This window comes from Neopsephotus bourkii, unplaced genomic scaffold (genome assembly GCF_033783945.1).
Source record: "Neopsephotus bourkii isolate Nb327-2 ecotype Australia unplaced genomic scaffold, CSIRO-AGI_Nbou_v1 NB_936, whole genome shotgun sequence".
Taxonomy (NCBI): Eukaryota; Metazoa; Chordata; class Aves; order Psittaciformes; family Psittacidae; genus Neopsephotus; species Neopsephotus bourkii.
Genome location: NW_026901430.1, coordinates 87,363 through 107,725, shown reverse-complemented (window position 1 = coordinate 107,725; position 20,363 = coordinate 87,363). Strand labels below are relative to the sequence as shown.

At 39.5% G+C, this 20,363-nt stretch overlaps 1 long non-coding RNA gene across 1 annotated transcript in view; it reads left to right on the top strand.

Annotated features, from left to right (window-relative positions):
• LOC133214756 (uncharacterized) overlaps window positions 1–20,163 on the top strand; it is a 45,539-nt gene extending 25,376 nt beyond the window's left edge. Inside the window, exon 2 of the long non-coding RNA XR_009726222.1 lies at window positions 19,978–20,163. This is a non-coding gene — a long non-coding RNA (uncharacterized LOC133214756). The remainder of the gene's footprint in view (window positions 1–19,977) is intronic.
• The last annotated feature ends 200 nt before the right edge of the window (window positions 20,164–20,363 follow it).

Here is a 20,363-nt window from a genome sequence, read left to right as displayed (position 1 = left end):
GGTGCCAGGCTTTGCTGAGCCCTTAGCAGCTGGCACGGGATGCAGTGCTGCTCGGTGAGGGTCTGCAGCCTGGCTCCGATGCCAATGGCCTTGAGATTCATCACCTCCCACAAGCCTCACAGTTGTTTATTCCTTAGATTCTTCTGGTCCATATCAGAACGCAACAGCCAGTTACACTAATTCATCTTCATTTTCTGAAGTAAAAACACAATATGGCAACTCAGGCAAATGTTTAGATAAAAAAAGCTCCTTTTATCTCTTGATATCTCTATGACTGAATTTTCCTTCAAGAATAACAGATGGTTTTACTGTACCAGGTAAAGGCTTTGCTGGTGAGAAAAACAGGGTTGTACAGGATTGGGGAGAAGGGTTTATAACATAAATCTCCCCCAAACCCACTCTTGTAATAGCAATAAGAGCATTCAGGGCTTTTTAAATGAACATTAAACTCAGAAGTCCCATTACATTCACAGTACAGTATCTAGTTAATACATCCTTTGGGTTGCTTTTTTTTTCTCTTTGTCCCACCCACAGAGATGTTACAAATTGGATTTAAATTAAATTTTATTCTAAACACATATATTCAATCATAACAAAACAGTGACAAATTAGCTTATTCCATTTAAACTCATTGTATGCTCAGGCTGAGTACCTCCTGCTCCAACCCAGGGCCTATTTCCCAAAGGTCAGGTATTTAAAGAACTGACGCACAAATGTGTGTGCAGCTATTAGCTGGGGAATTGGTTTGATTATTACATGAAATATTAGATTGAACTGCAGAGTGTGTTTTAAAGTGTGAATATGGAAAAGGTTTGTTTTTATTATTGCATGAGTAAAGGGGAATAAACAGATGGGTACAGACAGAACAGTGCATAGGTAGGTACAGCTCTTGAGAAATGCCTACATTTACGTTTCCCTCTTTCTTAAGTATGACCTGACATAAAAAGAAACCTGCCTGTTAGCTTCCCTTTTAACATAGTCTGTTATATATCCATTGAAACACCATTCTCCGTAAGCTACCATTCCTGTACATAACACAAGTGATAACGAAGAAGATTGTCTTGTTTGTTGTTTTCCACCATAGCTGGGCCTTTGCTAGTTTTAGCATTTAAAGGAAGCCAGGATGGGTCAGGTGTGGAGAGAACACAGCGAATTTGTTACCACTCCTGACAAAACTTGGATAGTTTCCAAATCAATCTGTCTCGGGGGGTTGAGGGGGCACAGGAAAGCAACAGGCATGAAGAAAAGATCTCAAGTGTTACCATGGCTAAACATCAACTGTGGTTACATCAAACATTTGTGAAGCAAAGGATACTGAAAGCGTTATTTGTAAAGGAAAAAAAACATCATTTGAAAATTACAAGTGGAATGTGTTTAGAAAATAAACATTCTCAATTTGCCCTAAAATTTGTTAGCAGTAAACAAACAATTCTCCTACCAGGTTTATGCAATCCTTGTGCATTGTGGATAATACAGAGGTAATTCAGGATTCACTGTTGTAACAAATTTCCAAAACTAGTAGGGATGTAGTGTCCCTACTTCAGGATGTGTTTTAGCTATTTGTTGGCCTAGGGTACTGAATAACACTGCTAATAAATAGCAAAAAAAAAGAAACTATTAGAAATCTAATTAGTTTGAAGCTGTAAATCCCATCCCAGCATGTACACTCATTCCTCTGCATACAACCCAAATCCTAACAAGCCCTCTTCCCTTCTCTCCATGGGCCATCCAAAGCCAGGCACAAACTTGGGGTTTCCAAAACTCAAGCTCTAAATTTAACTCTGGATTTAATCCAGCAAGATACCCAGCTGCCATGTCCTTCCCTGAAAGCATGAAAATGCTGAAATCATGGCCAACAGGATCAGTGAGTGGTCTTTCCTAATAGATGGGTATTTTCTCATTTGACCAGGATTAGGCTTGGGTGTACTGGTGAATTCCTTCACCAGCTCACCTCAGCAAATGACCACCACAAATTGAAGAATGCATAAAAGTCAGAAGTCAATTAAGTTCATTGTATACACTTTGGCTAATCAAAGCTTTCACATTTGCCATCACATGAAAACCAAAGGGCCAACTTTTACCAACTTTTTCTTCCTCAGCTTCAGTTGGATGTAAACTGATGGGTACTAGCCGAAAACCTAGCCCCCAGACTCCTCTCTGACATCCAGTAGACAGAATAAATCCCTAAACCAGGTAGCTGACAGCTGAGTTTTCTTCCCCATGCTAATGGATGCAACTGCTACGAAGTTCTTTCGTACCTTCACAGCTGTACTAGACTCATTGCCCAATTACAACTCCTGGCACTAGGGGCATTTCCTTTTTCAAGCTACAGAAGCACTGATCACTTTTTCACCAGTAACTCTTCACAGCTACAGTATCTCTGAGCATGTTCTCTGGTCTGTACAAGGCCCACTGAGTAGACTTGGAGGCTGTACCATCTACACAGAAAATACTTCCACTTTATTACACCCTATAAATCAAATACAACTGTAGGAAAGCCAGGTGGTCATAAACTAAGAGAAAAATCGGACCTATAGTGCACATATATTAGACCAGATCCACTCATCCTGTTGCCCAGGGGTTGAATGCAGACAAGAGGACAATTTATTTGAGTTGTCCACTGCTGACAGTTAAGAAGCATGCATGGAGTGCTGGGAGAATGTGCACATATTCTGGATAACAAGGCTTGCATGCTCTGACTGGTCTGACAGTGAAATACCTTCCCTCAGACCTCACTGCTATTTGATTGCTGGGGTCCCAGAAATGCACAACCAAACAAACTAAACCAGAAGAAGGATACACAGGAAGAACACTTATGTTAGGGAAGAGAGAAGCAGGGCAGCTAGGGCAGATAATGATGCTAAGGTAGGCAAGCAACTGCAGAAAGAGACAAGAGAAAAGATGACTTAAAGAGGTAAAAGAAGACAACCGAAATGGGGTGAAAAAAGAAAGGTTGATCTTAGCATTGATAAACTGCAGTCTTCAATAGTCCATCCACTGTTTGAGGCCAGGTGTGCTGGAGAAACATCAGGCCCAGTGGGAACTCTGCCCAAACAAGGACCTCAAGCTCAGACATGTAGTAAGGAACCTGTGCAAACACTTTTTTTCAGTTGGTTGTTTTTCAGCTGGTTGGTTTGTTTGTTTTTTATAATTAGGGAACTTGAACACCACCAGCAAGATAAAAACAAGAGCCAGGGCTACATCCTCTGGGGTAAATAAATCTCAGAGCAGGAAAAATGACCTTTCAGAAGTTAACGGCTGTTGTAAAAACCATTAATACATTCTTCTCTGTGCTTCCCTTAAGGTATGGAACATAAACCAGAGATGTTTCCCAAAGCAGGTCCCTGATGATACTATCAGGGAGTAGCAGGAGTGGGGCTGCTCTCCAAGGGCTGGCCAGCCAGGAGCTGTGAGACCATGGTAGAGGTTGGGTGCTGACCACCAGGGCACAAGCAGAGCAGGACATTGACATCAACAGGTCCTGGCAGCCCAGGGAGCCACACGTGAACCCTAGGTTATACACAAGTTCCAATGTAATCTGAGGAAATACAAGTGACAGTTCAGGAGCAGAGCTGGGGCCATGCACACTACATCATAGCTCTGGCAGGGACCAAAGCCCCAGTGCTAGGCTGCAGTAGGGTTCCTAAGCCATGGGCAGGGGTACTGGGGAGGCTGGGCAGGGCATTGAGGACTGTTTGCACTCAGGACCCTGACAACTATCGAGGGTGTGAAATCTAGCAACAGACACGTGTAGCATATTTAAGCAGCAGTGGCAAAAGCACATCATATCCTAACACTGAAAGAGGCTTAATCCAGCAAAGCTTAATAGACACAAGCAACCCTTATTCCAAAGCCCTGGAACCACTCTGGTGAGCACAGGTTACACTGGTAAGAGCCGGTGAGATCTAGCTTCTCTTGATTCTGAGGTCAGATCCATGTGGGTTTTAATTGAAGGACAGAAAAGAAGGCAGAATGGTATGAGTTAAAAACTACTGGCAGCAAACCCTCATCTTTTAAATATTCCTTAAGATGACCTAAGTATTCCTGCCCCAAGGAAATAAATGATATTATTCATATAGGTAAAAACTACTCACACAAGCTATGTTTTGCAAGAATTATGGAGACATTTCTGAAACAAAACCTTATAAAAAGCATAGGACCATTCAACTAATTTTTCTTTCTTTTTTTTTTTTTAAACTCCAAATAGCAATAATAACAAAATATCACTGACTAGCCAAAACTGTAAATTGGAAGGAAGGAATGAAGCGAATATTCTAACAGTAACTCCCTGCCAATGCTGCTGATCTAAAAATTATTTTACTTTTTAAAATCCTATATTCACTCTTTCAGTTTTTAGAGCATAATTTCAAATAAAGAGAGACACTTCAAATAAGCAGGAGTTGCTCGGACACGCAGAAATGTGTCTGATTACAAAACTGCTTACAATGTTAATGATAAAACCCTTCCTGTTTGTCACAACTACAAAACCCGCTCTGCTTTTGGAAAGGACAAGGTTCTTTATGATGTTGATAAAGCACTCCTCTTGGAGAAACATAGGGTACCATCAATCAACAACATTTGTCTTTGACTTCTTTTGTCAACATCCCAATATTACAACAGCAAATCATAATCCTAGCGAAGTAAATAGGCTCTGGGGAGTAGCAGCTATAAATTGGGCCTGCTTGGATCAAATGAACTCTATCATGAAGGGCTGTTAAGCACCAAATGCTTCACTTTCTAGCAGACTATTCAAATTAAAGAGACATAGGTGAATTGAAACAAAGAATCAGAGTTAGGAACCAGAGAGCAAATGTAATGTGGTTCTTCACTTAATTAGTAGCAGATCACCCTGATGATGACTAGTGGGCCTTGTTTTTCTTTAGCAGTTATTTATTTCAGTTTACTTCAATATTTTTACTTTTTTTTTTCCTTCTTCAATTTGAAAGATCTCCTTACGTGCAAGATTCAGGCTTGATCTAAGCCAACATCACTCCATTGCCTTAATGAGCACTAAGGGCCTGTCTACATAAAAAGGCTGCCCCAGATTAAACAAAGCCTGTTACATAAAATAGCTGAGCTACACTGCTGAAAGTGGCAATACTTTTATTATGGTTTTCAGTAGGTTCATTGTGGTTTAACTCAAGGTGACCGCACATCAGTCTAAATGAAACCTAAAGTTTCCCTGGCACAGGATGAGGCAGGCAGAGAGTCCTGCACCAAAATAGGCAAGTTCAACTGATGCAAATTTCTCAGATAAAACTGAGGTATTTTTGGTGACTCTTTGGTGTGTAGCTACTAGCTCAGTTTTGGTGCTGTTTGGTTTTTTTCTTGTGTTTTTGGGGGATTTTGTTTTTTTTTAATTTATTTTCTTAATAGTAATTAATAGCATAAGCCAACTTTAATGTCCATAAACAGATTAAATAGTTGATGTGGTTTAAGCCCAGCTGGTAATTCAGAAGCACACAGCCGCTCACTCACTCCTCCCTCTTCCCCCCCACTCCAGGAGGGATGGGGAAGTGAATCGAAAGAATATAAATCCCACAGCCTAAGATAAGAACAGTCCAGTAACTAAGGTATAAGACAAAACTACTACTACTACCACCAATAAGGGAAATAACAAGGGGAGAGAATAGGAAAATAAAAGGGGAAAAAGAAAAGAAAATAATAAGCACAAGTGATGAACAATGCAATTGCTCACCACCCAGCCCTACCCAAGCAGCAGTCTGACCCTTCAAGGTAACTGCCCCCAGTTTCTATGCTGGGAATGATATGCTGTGGTATGGAATACCCCTTTGGCTAGTTTGGGTCAGGTGTCCTGTCTGATTCCTCCTGGGCTCTTGCGCCCCTCCTTACTGGCAGAGCATGAGACTGAAAATCCTTGATCAGGGTAAACATTATTTAGCAACAACTGAAAACATTGGAGTGTTATCAGCGTTGTTCCCAGACTGAAGTCAAAAACACAGCACTGCACCAGGTACTAAGAAGGAAAAAAAAATAACTGTAATAGCTGAACCCAGGAAAATAGTGTTTCGGTATCATAAGAAATTATCATTACAATTACTCTCCATCAGTGCCTTGAAGCATGCTGTGAGTTGTGTCAGGGTTCAGTTTTGATCAGGGTTACATCTGTATCAGGCCATGAGAAGGAACAATTTTGAGAATTGAGCTGCTATTTCTTTTCCACCTAGGACAAGTGCACAAGCAATGTGTCACTACATGTAGGGCAACAAGAATTCAAACCAGGGAGGGAGCTCACCTCACAGAAGAATTTACTGAGGTTTGCTGATACCAAAGTTACACAAGAAGTCTCACTAAACCTCAGGACACAATCTAGACCTTAATTTTAGCTAAAATGTGAACACAAAAAGGGGGCAAAGTAATTAATAAAAAAGGGGAGCTGCTGCTACATTGACATGCTGCACACATACTTTGATGGTGACATGACATCTCTATACATTTCTATAGTACAAAATTCTTTTACATGAACATTCCCACAGATGCATCTGTTTGACTTTCATATACTTTTTGGGGTACACAAACTTCAAATCACATTTATTATATTATTATTATTATTAGTTATCACTTCCAAATGAAGTAAAATATACTCACAAGAACTGCCAAGACGTATTATTGACATGTGAAACAGGATCTAAAGGCAGATCACTTACCTTCTGACTCAAGTCTTTACACTATTTACAATAGCTTTCCCAACTGCACAGGTGTCAAAAATAAAGCAAACTGTATTGTGCAGAAAAAATAACTTTGACAGGTCTAATTTACTGAGGCTGATTCATGTGACAGCATAAACAAATCATTCTTGTCAAAGTCTATATTGAAAATGGAGTAAATTGATCATGGAGTCAAGTGCACTACTAATTTCAGGGAGTACTGTGATTACATTTGTAAAGCTCTTGCGAAGAGGGGAAAAAACAGTCTTTCAGAGCAGGCTTCAGTTCTTGCACGATTCAGAGTACTAGAATATGCTGTTCAAGAGCACGCTGTTACTGCCTGCACTTTTCCTGTCCAATCCTGTTACTGTGTATTCAGGGAAGTAACACAAGAAATCCCCCGAGAGCTTTTGTGCAGATATACAGTGGAGATCAACAAGTGCTCCAAGTGAACAAAACATTCTGTACGTGTTTTCCCACTGCTTCTCTAGGAGCAGAATGCTGTGACTGATTAAAACACCAGCCTATCATTTAGTTTCTGACTGGAATTGCTTTTTATGCCGAGGAGGAATGAGAGAAACATTTGTAGAATGGGACTTTTCAATGCAGGTTCAAATTATATAATCTCTGAAGTCATTTTTTTCCTCTTGAGGGGGAGAGGGCAATTCCTGGAGCATACTTGAACTGACAGTGCCCAAGCTTCTTACCTGGGAATAAAAACCTGGGGAGATGTCAACTTTGTGGAGCTAAGCAATAGCAAAGCTTGTGTGTAAGGCGTCTAGTGAAGCTAAGGATCCTCAGAGCAGAGAAAGTGGAGCCAGTAAGTTATGCTAGACAGGCACTCACAAAGGTCTTCCAGGGTCATGTTTACTAATCTCTCGCTTGCTCACTGCCAGAGTGTTATGAAGCATGCAAAAGATGAGGTAGATGAACAGTTAAGTATTCAAAACTATACCTTCCTATTTTATATAAAAATGACAAACGTTAAACAGAGAATGCATTTAACCAAAGCATGAATTCTAACAACCCAAATCCTCAGGATTCCAGTACAACAACTGGTATGTGTCTTGCAAGAATGGTTTTGGCCATTTAGCAATAAATAGATTTAATAACATGTCCCTGTTCTCTATAGTCCCTTGACTTGGTACAGCCCTCTGGCTTAAATTTTTTACCCTTTCCATACCCAGAAGGTACAAAATCTTTTGTTCATATTTCCAGGGGAAAAACAATTCTGGCTCAAGAATATTCACCTTTTGTGTTCATCTTTGAGCTTCATAAGGTCAACATAAAATAGAGAAACAGAGCATTAAATTTCTAAAATCAATAGCATGTACATAAATTGACATTCATTACTTTACAGCGATTTCCAGTTTCTCCTTGATTGATTAAAGCCAGGGGTTGAAAATAAGTGCTTTTGCCCTGCCTGGAGAAATTCCCAATTGTCCATGCTGTGAACCTTCCATTATGAGACATGAGACAGCAGTAGCAGTACATGGTTCATTTCACACCACCACAAAATAGACTTGTCATTCCACAACTGAAAGCAAGAAACCCGATGGAAGAGCAATGTGTCAGAAACATGTCAAAAGAGGCCGGAGCTTACTGACAACTAAGAACAAGGAAACCGTATCTTGAGGTTTATACTGGCCAGCTTTCACATGCAGAGAGCAGAGCATAAAAATGATCTTGTTAATTCCTTATGTATTTAAATGTGATATTAAATGGCAATTCACATTTTTCAAATCAATTAATTTTGATTCCACATTAATTTAGGGAAGATAAATATTTGCAATATGATTAAACTAGTTAATTTATAAAAGCAGAGGAATAAAACCATTTGGATATGAGCTGCTTAAATTGATGCTAAGAAAAAAGATCTCTACACTAAAAATGCTGGAAAGCTAATGCTGCGTAAAATGTTCTGTTATTAAAGGTGCTTTATAGTAACATGGCAAGTATAACAAATTGATCTTCTGTATGAATTACGTTAGACCCTGAGAAATGATAATGTCAAATTCTGCAGCACAGTGGAGCTGAACCAATTAGATGAGTAGATAATTTGGCCCTTCACACTAATAACCCATCGTTAGTAGGAATATCATCAAAGAGAACCATGTATTTGGGGAATACTTTTCAACTAGGTGATGCTTTTAAAATGTTTATACAATGGAGATGGAGATCTCATTTCTTAAACCTCAACACTAGAAAGGCAATTCCATCAGGTGTGGATTATAATCATGTTGAGATGACAATCTTGCTGTTTTTATTAATAGTTACAGAAGCACATGCATGTACATATGGTGTGTATGTCTGGAATATTTTTTTATGGATGGTCTGATTAATGATGGGCAAGGCTTCAAAGATTTACAAGGATTCATTAGGATTCAAATGTTTGGCTGCTTATATCTGAAGCTCTTCAGCTAAAAAGCCAGGCTAGAAATACCACTACAAAGAACTTGATGTGAGATTTGCAGTCCATCTTCATCTAGCATAGACTGAAATTTGTAGAAAGGCTTTCTTTCCTCATAGTGGTTTTCTGCATTTATTCTACTGTCTGAGCACATGGAAAGCTTCTCCAAAATTTATCTTAGGATCTCAAAAAGGCTTAAGTTAATTTCCTCAAAGCAAATTTTAGACCAAATCGCATGCATGCCAAATCATTTGATCCTGTAGGAAACAGCATGGAGAGCAAGTCAGGCTGCCTTGAGAGATCTGCCAGTTCCACAACAGACAGACCAGTTTTGTTCAGCTGTGGCTTAGGAAGGTTCCTGCCTGTCTCCTTTACAGTCATGAGCATATTACTGTTCACAATTTCCCTGAATTAGAGAAGCTGTAACACCTCCTAAGAGCAAACTCTTCTAGGTAACTCACATGCAACTTCTACAATTCCATTTTTATTCCTTGACCAACAAAGGTTCAGAGGAAGACTTTCACTGAGCCACGTGATATTACATGCACTTTAGGGTAGCCCCTTGTCAGACAACAGTGGAAATCCACAGGGGCAGAGGAGATCTCACTCCCATGAGGTTTATTTTACATTAGATCCATGTACTACATGATCCTCCAGCTGCAATGGAAGGGTTCATGGACAGGTAGAGTAGGCAAAGGACTTCTCAGAGGTGCCTTCTCTCTTAGGGGTACCAGTATATTTGTTTGCCAGAACAGTCCCGCTGGCCTCATTCATCTCCACAGACCACAAGTCACAGAGTCAGGTTTCCACTGGCTACTCGCAATCCATGGACTTTGTGACGGTTCTCTGGAGCTGAGGAAGCGAAGAACAGAAATGAACTTTATTCCTAGTGACCCAGTGCTGGAAGGAGGCCCATGGAAGCCTTCAGGACAGTTTCCTGCTTTCATGGGGAAGCAGAGAATTTGTGTGGAAGGAACAGCTTGGGCAGGAAAAGGAGTACATCACCAATCCTGAAGCTGGCCAGCTCTAAACTGCGTTCAAGAATGGAAGGATGAATAAGGTTTACATGTATACAACTGTCAGTCCCCAAAAGCACTTGAGGGGAAAAACAAACAAATGAAACCAATGTTAATGTAGCAAGTAACCCCAAACTGCTCTCTTGAATTATTTTCTAAAGAATAATTGTAATTTCAGGGTGAAGTAAATCCAAACCACAAGGACAAAAGAGTTCTCTGACTAAAACAAGCAAACACATCATGCTTTCTTGCACTCTCCTACTTCTCTTATCTGGGAAAGATTTTACTGCCTCTCCCCAGGTTAGTATTAGCCTTTAACATGCAGATCCACGGCATAAGCACCACAAGATGGTTACTGCTACTGAGCACCATGGGATTTGATAGGAAAACCCAAGCAAAGTAGTTTGAGGGGAGAAAAAGTATTAAACATAAAAGTCCAAAAATGTAACCTGAGTGAATTAGGAAAGCAGCTGCTTAATTCTGCAAACAAAAAACCACAGAAATAACAAGACTTAACACAAAAATCTGAACATAGAGGCAAGAATATAATTTAATTTCAATACTACTAGCAAACACCTTGACTCAAAGGAGTTTCAATATTGAAAGCACTGCAGCTGCAGAGTGCTAAGAGAGCATGTGTGTGTGCATATGTGGCAAAGCGGAGTACAGCAGTAACATTCTCTCCCAGTCTAACCCTTCCCAGAGCATTTACTCTGTCCCTGTTCTGAGAGTCATCCTTTTTTCCTCCTGCTACAGGGACTAAACAACCTGATTGGTAATAAAACACCCTTCTGTATTTAAAGGAGAAATTGGTAATTGAATAAACTGATTATTTTCAGGGCATTTACAAATCCATTCAAACCCCATTCACCCCATCATGAAAAAGATTCCTGTCGGTATCGGGAGTTGTCCTTAGGGATATACCACTATAAGCCTCTCAGCACTGCACTGCCAATGTCTTTGTTCTTGACCTGACCTAAAAAAGCACTCTCTCTCTGAGTCACAGAGGATTTATTTTCTGCCTTAGCTTAGCCCCAGCTTCTTTTAGGCAGAAAATGACAGTTTTGCTCAGTTGTGGCAAATGACCTGCACTTTCTATGATGTGGGTGACTGTCCATCAGGATCTACACTGAAGCCACCACTGTAATTGAATTTAGGAGCACAGCTGCCTGGAAATATTTATTACAAATCCAACCCCTGTGGGTGGTAGTATGCTTTGGAGTTTCCTCCTATTTTCCTAGAGATATTTAAGTCTAAAAAGTAATTTATCAGAATATTTCATGAGATACTCCCTTAACATGCAATATAATGTTTAAATTGTGGAACAGATCCTTAGCTCACAGAAGTCCCTGCGAAATGCACAGGTTTATCTTAATTTACACCAACAGAGGGGCTCGTGGTTTGAAAACTCTCTCCTCTCTCCATTTTTACATGCTAATTTGTCCCATGATTCAGTTCAGAACAAAACCCTACAGTCTATATACTCAGTGCTGGAACCTGGAAGAGATATCTGTCCATCTGCAGGGAAACATCTGATGATATGGTCATTGAAGCTTATCGCTATGTGCTTTATGACTTACAGAAAACAGTGAAAATATGTTTCAGAATAGTGTTTATTTGGATATAAAACCCCCAAAATGACCTCACCCAGAGAGGAGGCATAAACCCTATCTACTCCTAAAAATTCATATCAGTTACTTAAAAACTTCTCTCCTAGATTGCTTAAGGGGATTCTTTCCTTAAAATGATTCCTCTTTGCAGCCTGAATCCAGGTTTAGTCCTATTTTAAGACATGGAGCTTTGGTCAGAGACTCCTCAAAACCTTTCACCAGTGCAGTGCAGGTGCGATGGTGAATGTCCACATCCATAGAGGGCCTGAACACAGCAACTGCAGTGAGACCAGCATTACTTCACATGTAACAGTTATTCTGGATGTGTGCAGTGCACTCAGGGCCTCCAAAATCTTTATGATGGTCCTAATAAGATACTGTAATTTTCCCAGGATTCCTTTTGCAAAGCAGAAACACAGTTCAAATTCTTACCCTGGATTGAAACTGGCTGATGATCACTGGGCCAGGACTCTTCAGCTAATGAAAGTTTTGCTGGTCTATGGCAGGTTATATCAGCTGAGGAACTGGGCCTCATTTGAGACATTTGAAGATTGTACTTGCCCTTCCTTTGATTTACTAAGTATTTTTGATTCTATTCCCACTTAATTCTTAACCTGAAAATGTTAAATTTCCATCTCTTTGTAACTAATTCAAAGCTTCATTATCTAAGTAGTATTGGTAACTCAAAACATGGAACCCTAACCTCTAAGTGCTGTAGTAGGCTATTTTTTTTTCCTTTAAAATTTCAATCAGATTCAAGAGTTTCTAGTGACAGAGAAGAGCCTGAAAATAAGACAAAACCACCACAAATTAAACAAAAGGTATAAGAATAGAAAATTGAAGTATATTATTTCTAAATCTTTGTGATTTTTAAGCCAACTTTCAACTTGAGTCTGAGCAATTGATTTTGTAGATATGGCTAGCTAATTTGTTTCCCAATAAATAGCAGAATCTACACTTTTATTAAGGTTTTACAGGGCTGTGTTCTGTACACTAAATAAACAAAACAGTGCTAATATTTCTTACCCCTTTTACAACCTTCCCGTTGCTTTTATATAATGGCATTTTAAAAAACTGTAAATGTTAAATGTTAACTATTTATAATAGAGGCCATTTACCATTCAGGGTAAAGGAACACTATTACCACCTGAAATATTAAATCACTTTTGAATTCATACCACTTGGGAGTTAGGTTTTCCACAGCAACTGGATTTCTCACCAATTGCCAATGTTAATTTCAACAGAAAGTGGAGGACCAAGCTGTGGAACCTGCAGTGCAGTGAGAGGCTTGGAGCTTCAGTCTTGCAGATGCACAAAGTTATCATCTGCCTTATCTCCATTAAAAAGTGAAAAGATAGAGTTTAGCATGATGGAGTTTGTGGCATGCATATTTTCTACCCATGTTGCTGGCTAACAGCTCAATTGTAACCCACCTTCCCCATTCTCCAGAACACCTGAAAGCATGATGTGTGTTGCTGGAGAGGGCTGCAGGTAGAACATGTTTCCCCCACTGTATCCAACCCATCCTGCCAGCACAAATGAGCTCCAGCCGCTGCTGTGGAGCTGAGCACACTGGGCTGATGCCCTTGGGTGTGCTCTGGAGCTTTGCCTAAATACACACTTTAATAGAGACTTGTGCATAAACAAGACTGACGATGAACAAGCTGCGACTTGAGAATAGGCTCAGATCTACATTTAAGCAGTGCTGCAGACTGTTGAATGCTCAGCTTGAGAATACCATACCATCTTGTCTGGCAGCAAGAGGTGTGCACAGATACACAAGGGACCAAGTGACTCAAATGATATCGGAACCCACCACCTCACTGCAGTCAGCAGAAGCTTTGGATTTGAAGCTGTTTCTCTTCTGTAACTACAGCGTTTCTTTTAGACATGTAAACAAGAGAAACCCACAAACAGGTATGCAAAAGTTACAATACTTGTCTAACCACACCTTTTTAATTTTGTGTAGTAAATAATACTGAGTCTGCATGAGCAGGGAGTCCCACTGGGTTACTTATTTCTAAGAGTAGTTCCACACATGCTTGACTTAAGAAGCCTGTATGCCCAGATGTAAAAGCAAACATTGCTCTTTGTGGGTAGGCTGCCTGCCTCCTTTTTTTGTTCTTGTACACCCCTTACAAGCAGTGTCAGATGTCACTGGTCTTTGTACTTTCCTACAAAAGCCACATAAAATCCTTTTTTGTTGGATACCTTTGTTTAATGTGACATATGCCCAACTTCTACAAAGTCAACCGTTTGACAGATTTATTATCCCTTCAAAAAAAGGTTCATTGATAACACTGAGATGTTACTTTCTTATGGATTTGTGCATCAAGAAACTATGCCTGATAACTTAAGCATAAAGTAAATCTTCCTTAACTAACAACATCAGAAACAATTTCCAACAAGAACTAGGAAATTTCACTCTGCAAGGATTCATTTTTATCTCTGTGCTATAGCACTGAATTGCCAAACAGAAGCAGAGTTGTCTACATTGATAGGATAAAATGCTCTACCCCTTATAAGCAATTTGCATTATTTTTCTTTTGTGCTCTCTGGGCAGATAAAGGACACTATTAAACTATTGTGCCATCTCATCATACTTTGTTGGTTACTATTTAAAACGTAGAAGACAGTTTCAAAGTTAGACAAGAATATGCTCTCATAAGTAACCACAAGGCTTCCTCAAGGCTATTTATTTAGGAGAAAACATTTCACACATTTGTGTGTTATACAGAAGATGCTTTAATTAGATTATTGTATTTGTCTGTCATCTTGTGCTAGCTTTGTACTGGAAAGAGTCTTACTGAAGAGAAAGACTGTCTTTTCTGTGACGAGGGTTTTTGATATTTAGAGAAAGACAAAACGAAAAGCACAAACTGCCTGAACATTTCTTTGACATCCTGACACACTATTTCCTAAGCTGATGCTCTTGAGGGGAAAGCTAAGAAAAGCAGAGAATGGAATGCTTTGCCTTTTCTACTCCCTAGCCAGTAGTAAGTCCTTTCATAATCAGCAATAATCGAAGATACTCCACTCCATCAAAACTGAACAGAAGTCATCCCCTGCAGAGCCAACAAGAATTTTCAATTTTCCACCTTTTTAGTCCAGGTGCTTTTTAAGAGCAACTTAGAAGACAACTGCTCAGTGCTCAGCCATCTGGTCATACCCAAACCCCCAGATACTTTGTCTCAAAGGCCTTGGAAGAATAGTTTTAAGGCAAATAAAAACCCATAAAATGGTGCAGCATTCTTTATTGTGAACCGTACTGTGACATGCTGCTCTCACTTTAATTCAGGGACATCCCCTCCTGAATTCTAAAGTGAGTTTCATCCAAAGTCCTTAATTTTCCAGGATGGTGGCCACCAAGGGAGTGAAGCAGAAAAAAACTCATGTGAGGATCTTAAGGCACCATTAGCAGCTCCATTTTCTGTTCACACACATGCACATACCATCACGGGAAGAGAGATTTTTACTAGAAAAGACACGCTTTCTTACACTCAAAATGAAGCCTCTTGCAAGAAGTGGTTGTAGCAGTTCCACCTCGGATTAATTTTCCATTTCCTCCAATGCATCTCCGCATTCACTCATCTTATCTGTCCCCAGTTAATTCTGTTTTCACAGTTTTCTCCTCATTTTCTCTTTTACTGTCTTTCTCATTTTTAGAACATCTTTTACTATTGATTTTCAACCCTAATTACAACCACAACTGTGCATTTTATTTTCTCTCACGCAGCAGGTGAAATTTTATCACTGACTACAATGAACTTGCGCTGATGACAAACACAATGGACTACAACTGACAGCAGATCGTTTATCAGCTTCTGCAATCAATCCACTCAAAATAAATATAAATGCATGAGAGCAAAACAGTAAAAAGTTCATACAGCAGGTAGATAACAACTTCCATTCAGAGTTTCACCAACCTTTGAGTTTTGTTTTCTATTAGCCAAGAGAAATATCTACAATATCTTTAACACTTTTGATTAATCATTTAGGATTTGAAAGCAAGCACCTGATAGCACCTATTTTCTCATGCTTAAACTTTTGTCACATTGCAGGGGAGCTGGGGTAACTTCTGCTTTGAGTTGAAGTTCTAATGAACTGTTCTTCCAGATGATTCAAATCATTCCTTTTTTTTTTTTTTTTATGGGCTGCTTTTATTTGTGGGCTGTTTTTTTTGTGTTTGTTTGGGGCCTTTTGTTTCATTTTGGTTTTTTAAAGTGCAGAAAAGGTAACAAGAATGGTAACAATGCTGCTTAAAGGTATAGAATAACTTTCTTACATAGAGAGAATTAAGATTTTTCAGACTGGAAAAGCTGTAACAAGGTGTGGATAAGCTGGAGGGTTATAAAACAGAGAAACTGCTTATGAGTAATTTTTCCCCTTACATCCAAATAATTTTGTAGGGTACCCATTAGGTAGAAAGCTTAAAACAAGGAACAAAGAAATACTTTTTCACTCAGTACACAATTAAATTGTGGAACCTCACTATCACAGACTACTGTAATGTGTAAATAGGTTCAAAGACAGAGTAACTCCACTGGCTGCTCTGACCACGATGGTTCAAATAGTACCTCTACTCCAAGCTAGTGTTTGCAGGTCTGTCTCAATTTATCCTCATTTTTACTATTTTCCTTAAGTACCAGACACTAACTGTTATTGCAGAAAAAATATAAGATTGAACTGACCTTTAGTTTGACCCATGTCTCTTAGTGTGTTAACAATCAAACTGCAATGTAAACCTTTTGATTTGACATTGTTTACTGGGGAGTGAGGGGGGAAGATAATTTCCCACATTCTGCACTAGCCTTACATGATCCAAATCCACTCCCAGTGCTCTACCTAGAGTCACTTGCACATGAATCTGCTTGTGAATCATGCCTAAAAAGCACAGACTGCTTGTTATGCACTGAAGCGTACAGATAGAGAGAAAAATGTGTTTGGGGCTGGTTCACCCCCCCTTTTATTCCCTCTCAATTTTTTGTTTGTTTTCAAGCCTATGAGTGGATGCCTCAGTGGTTTGCAGAAATCAGGCGTACAGCAAAAGTGTTTTCTCTCTCAGTGGTTTGCTATCTCTAGAATATAACTAAGTTCCTCATCTTTTTTTCCTGCTCACTGCATAGCTCAATACAACTCAGCTATACTGTAGACATGGCAATGAGAATAAAGAACTTATTGAAAAAAATATTTTCAATTCAAAACCAACAGAAGTGTCCTGTAAGTGCCTGATCCCAAAGTCAACAGGAGAGATCCATTTGTCTTGACTAGGGAAACCAAACTTCAGATAACAAAGATGCATTAATTCCCTTTCTTGAAAACATTTACTATGAGATATCATGTACACCATGGTAATAAATGTAATATAATGACAAGTTACACTAGCAAGAATGTTACACTAACCTATATACTGCATTGAACGTCTCTGCCAGCTACAGAGACACCCCCGTTCTTTCCAGTACCATTCAGGTTGCTTCAAATTGTGACCAAATTTAGCCTCATCTCAACAGCTATCTCTTCAAACTACACATTATGTAAACCTTCGCATGGAGAGTCCAGTGTATGAGCAAACTGAGTTTAATCATGCTTAATATACAACACTTACTCTTCAAGATGTCTTGGTCTCATACAGAAGCAGCTTTAAGTCTCACACTTGTTACTCTGGACTCACAACTTAAAAAAACCTGAAAAGTATGTGCTATCTTTCACGAGCACAAGGGACAGACAGAAAAGATTTTGAAAAGCTGTAAAAGACTATGTGTTGTCTCAGACTGGCTTAGCAGAAATAAATCCTATTAGCTTAGTATGTATACACATATGCACAGAAAAGAGCAGCTTCTTTTTTTTTCACAGAACATATTTTCAGGTGCTGAGCAAGTGACTGCCTGTCTAATAATAAGATAGGTTATGCAGTACCCTGATTTTATGAACTTAATTTATCCTATGTTTTGCACAGCACACTTGTAGACACATGCTTCAATTAGTGTGAAACAAATGGTGTTATTCCAGATCCACTAAACCTCAGAGACCTACATTGTCATGCATATGTGGTGTGCATTTGCTACTATGTAGGAAGCCTTATCTCTTCACCTCCTCCTCTTTTTCAGAAGAAGCCACTTCTGAATAAATGAGATAAATAACCCCTAGGCAGTACTACAGCAGATACTTAGAAATCACAGCTAAAATAAGACCCCATTTATTTGTAGGCAATCTTAGTGAGCTGAGCAATTTTAAGTGCAGACAAAACTTGGTCTCACAAAGGAACCCAACTGAACAGCGTGCAAAGCTGCCCACTGCTGGTGCTTATCCTAGAAAGAGATTTCCTCTTCTCAGAGGTTTATGTGGCAAGAGGAAGAGCGACTTCCTCTTGATCAATACCAAGCTACATCTAAAACAATCACACACCACAGAGATGCTATGAAGTTCCTTGGGAAGCTCTTCAACAGCAGCATTTTACATGCTTATTCCACTTCTTATTGGGACTGCAAAATCTCCTCAAAGTGCAGTCCCTCCTCTGCAACACTCACGTGCCTACAAACATGTTCATAACACATGACATGGGCCTACATAGCACGACACAGCTTCTTCTGCATCTGGCACATGAAGCCAAGTACCACTTCCTCAATAGGGCAGGTGGGCATGGTCTGCTGTACCCTTCTCTGCCTAGATTAACATAGGAACTGCTCTGAAAGAGTAATATGAATCCAATTCATTAGTTGAAGTCATGCTTGTATGGGCAAGTCTTTAGTAGCAGCCCTGTTACAGTAACTATGCTCACAAAGCATCCTGTTCACTTCAGAAAGAGAATAAAGACAGACAGAAAACTTTTTCCAGTCAGGCTGAAATCACTTCCAGGTTGCAGACATTTGAGATAAGCAGTTGTAAGGAGCTTAATGGTTGATATTTTGAAGCTGTATCATGCAAATAATAGCTGCAAGGACTGGAGGCAAGATCCTCAGGAGCCTCAAGCCACAGAACATTATTTATAGCAATCTTTCCTTTAGCTGGCTCTGACAAAGGGGCACCCCTGGAAGCAAGTATGGCTGGAGAACTCTGTCCATGAGCTTGTTACTGTCCATGTTAGGACTACTTTGCCTAAGCTGATCAAAGAATCCAGACCTGTATAAAGGAAATATTGAAGAACTGGAAAGTTCTCAAACAACTTGGGAAGCTGACGGCTTGCCTTCCTCACCATGTGGCATGTGTTTTAATATTAAAGATTGCTTGGTGAGATGGAGTAAGGAAAGAGAGAATTGCCAAATAACATGATCTGTAGGAGCTGAGAGTTGAATAAACCCTGTGTATTTTCAGTAAAGTATTAGTTTTACAGTTAAGGCATTTGATTATTATAAAGCTGTTGCAGCATGTCAGAGGAGCAGAGGAAGAAAATTCTGGGGGGTGGGAATTCACAGGAGTCAGCATGAAACCTCCCCTGCAGAAGTCTAACATTCATTTTACAGTCAATTCATTGAAGAGAGTCATCTTACCACAGCAGCCACCCACTTAATGATGACTAAGCACAGACACCTCAGTCATGATGGCACAGTACAGTCAGGCATGACATCTTGGATTAGGTATGGGTGGCTAATGGTATTACCCTGACATCTACACTGAGCTTTGCCCACCCTCTCACACATCATTTCAAATCTCAAGGCAAGGAGTATAATAAACTCATATGTATTCAAACAAGAGATTTCTGTTCCCTTATGGATTGTTAGGAAAACGCTTCCTGACATACTGCAAAGTGGGTTATGCAAGAAGAAAACACTGACATTTGATATAAAATTAGTAAATCAGGACTTGATCATAGATACATCATTTCACTCTTTAAAAACATCCTAATATTTAATACAATGACTGATGTTATTCCAAGGAATTCAAGTAACCTCAAGGAAATTGTTCGGCTTTCCTGCCACTTGTGAAGGATGCAAGAGGTTAGGTTTACTTAGGACAAACACGTCAAGTCATGGCACTGGGTGACCTTGAGGGAAACATTAATGCATTAACTCCAACATAGTTTTATATCACTGAATCTTTTCCCCCAGCCCTCTCTTCCATGTATGTAAATTGGCAATACATGACTGGCATGCACAAATGTGCCTCCAAGCAGGTTAGGGATAATTAGTAAAGCATGTAGACACCCTGTCCTAAGAGCCAATTGTGACAAATCCACAAAACAATGAATCTCTATTAATTGTTAGTGATGTATGTCAGGAAGAGAAAGGTTTTTGGGCTCTTCCCCTTTAAGAGTGTGTTATCCTCTTGTGTTTCAGCTGGTCAAGCTAAATGCCTTCCTCCTCTTGTGCTGGCCTGCTTTGAATCCCAGCCAAGATGAAGTAATTGAAAACTACCAGCCTGAATACTTCAGAAGTCTATCATGGAACAAGATTCAACAAGCCTCTTCTCAGTTTGTAAATATGCTGGAATATAAGTAGTAAAAAGGCTCCAATGTCAAACAAGTTTAAGCATTAGCCATGTTGTTTTATGAGTGCTACAGCGATGTTTAATACTTTATATATTAAGCCCTATTAACACTGTGAGGTTACTTCAGCCCTGTGTTCCTCACACTGATTTGTTTGGATTTTTAAAGAGCAAACTGTAAATTCTTTTTTTAACCATTCAAAGCATCAGTTCCTGCAGTGGTGTATATATATTGATA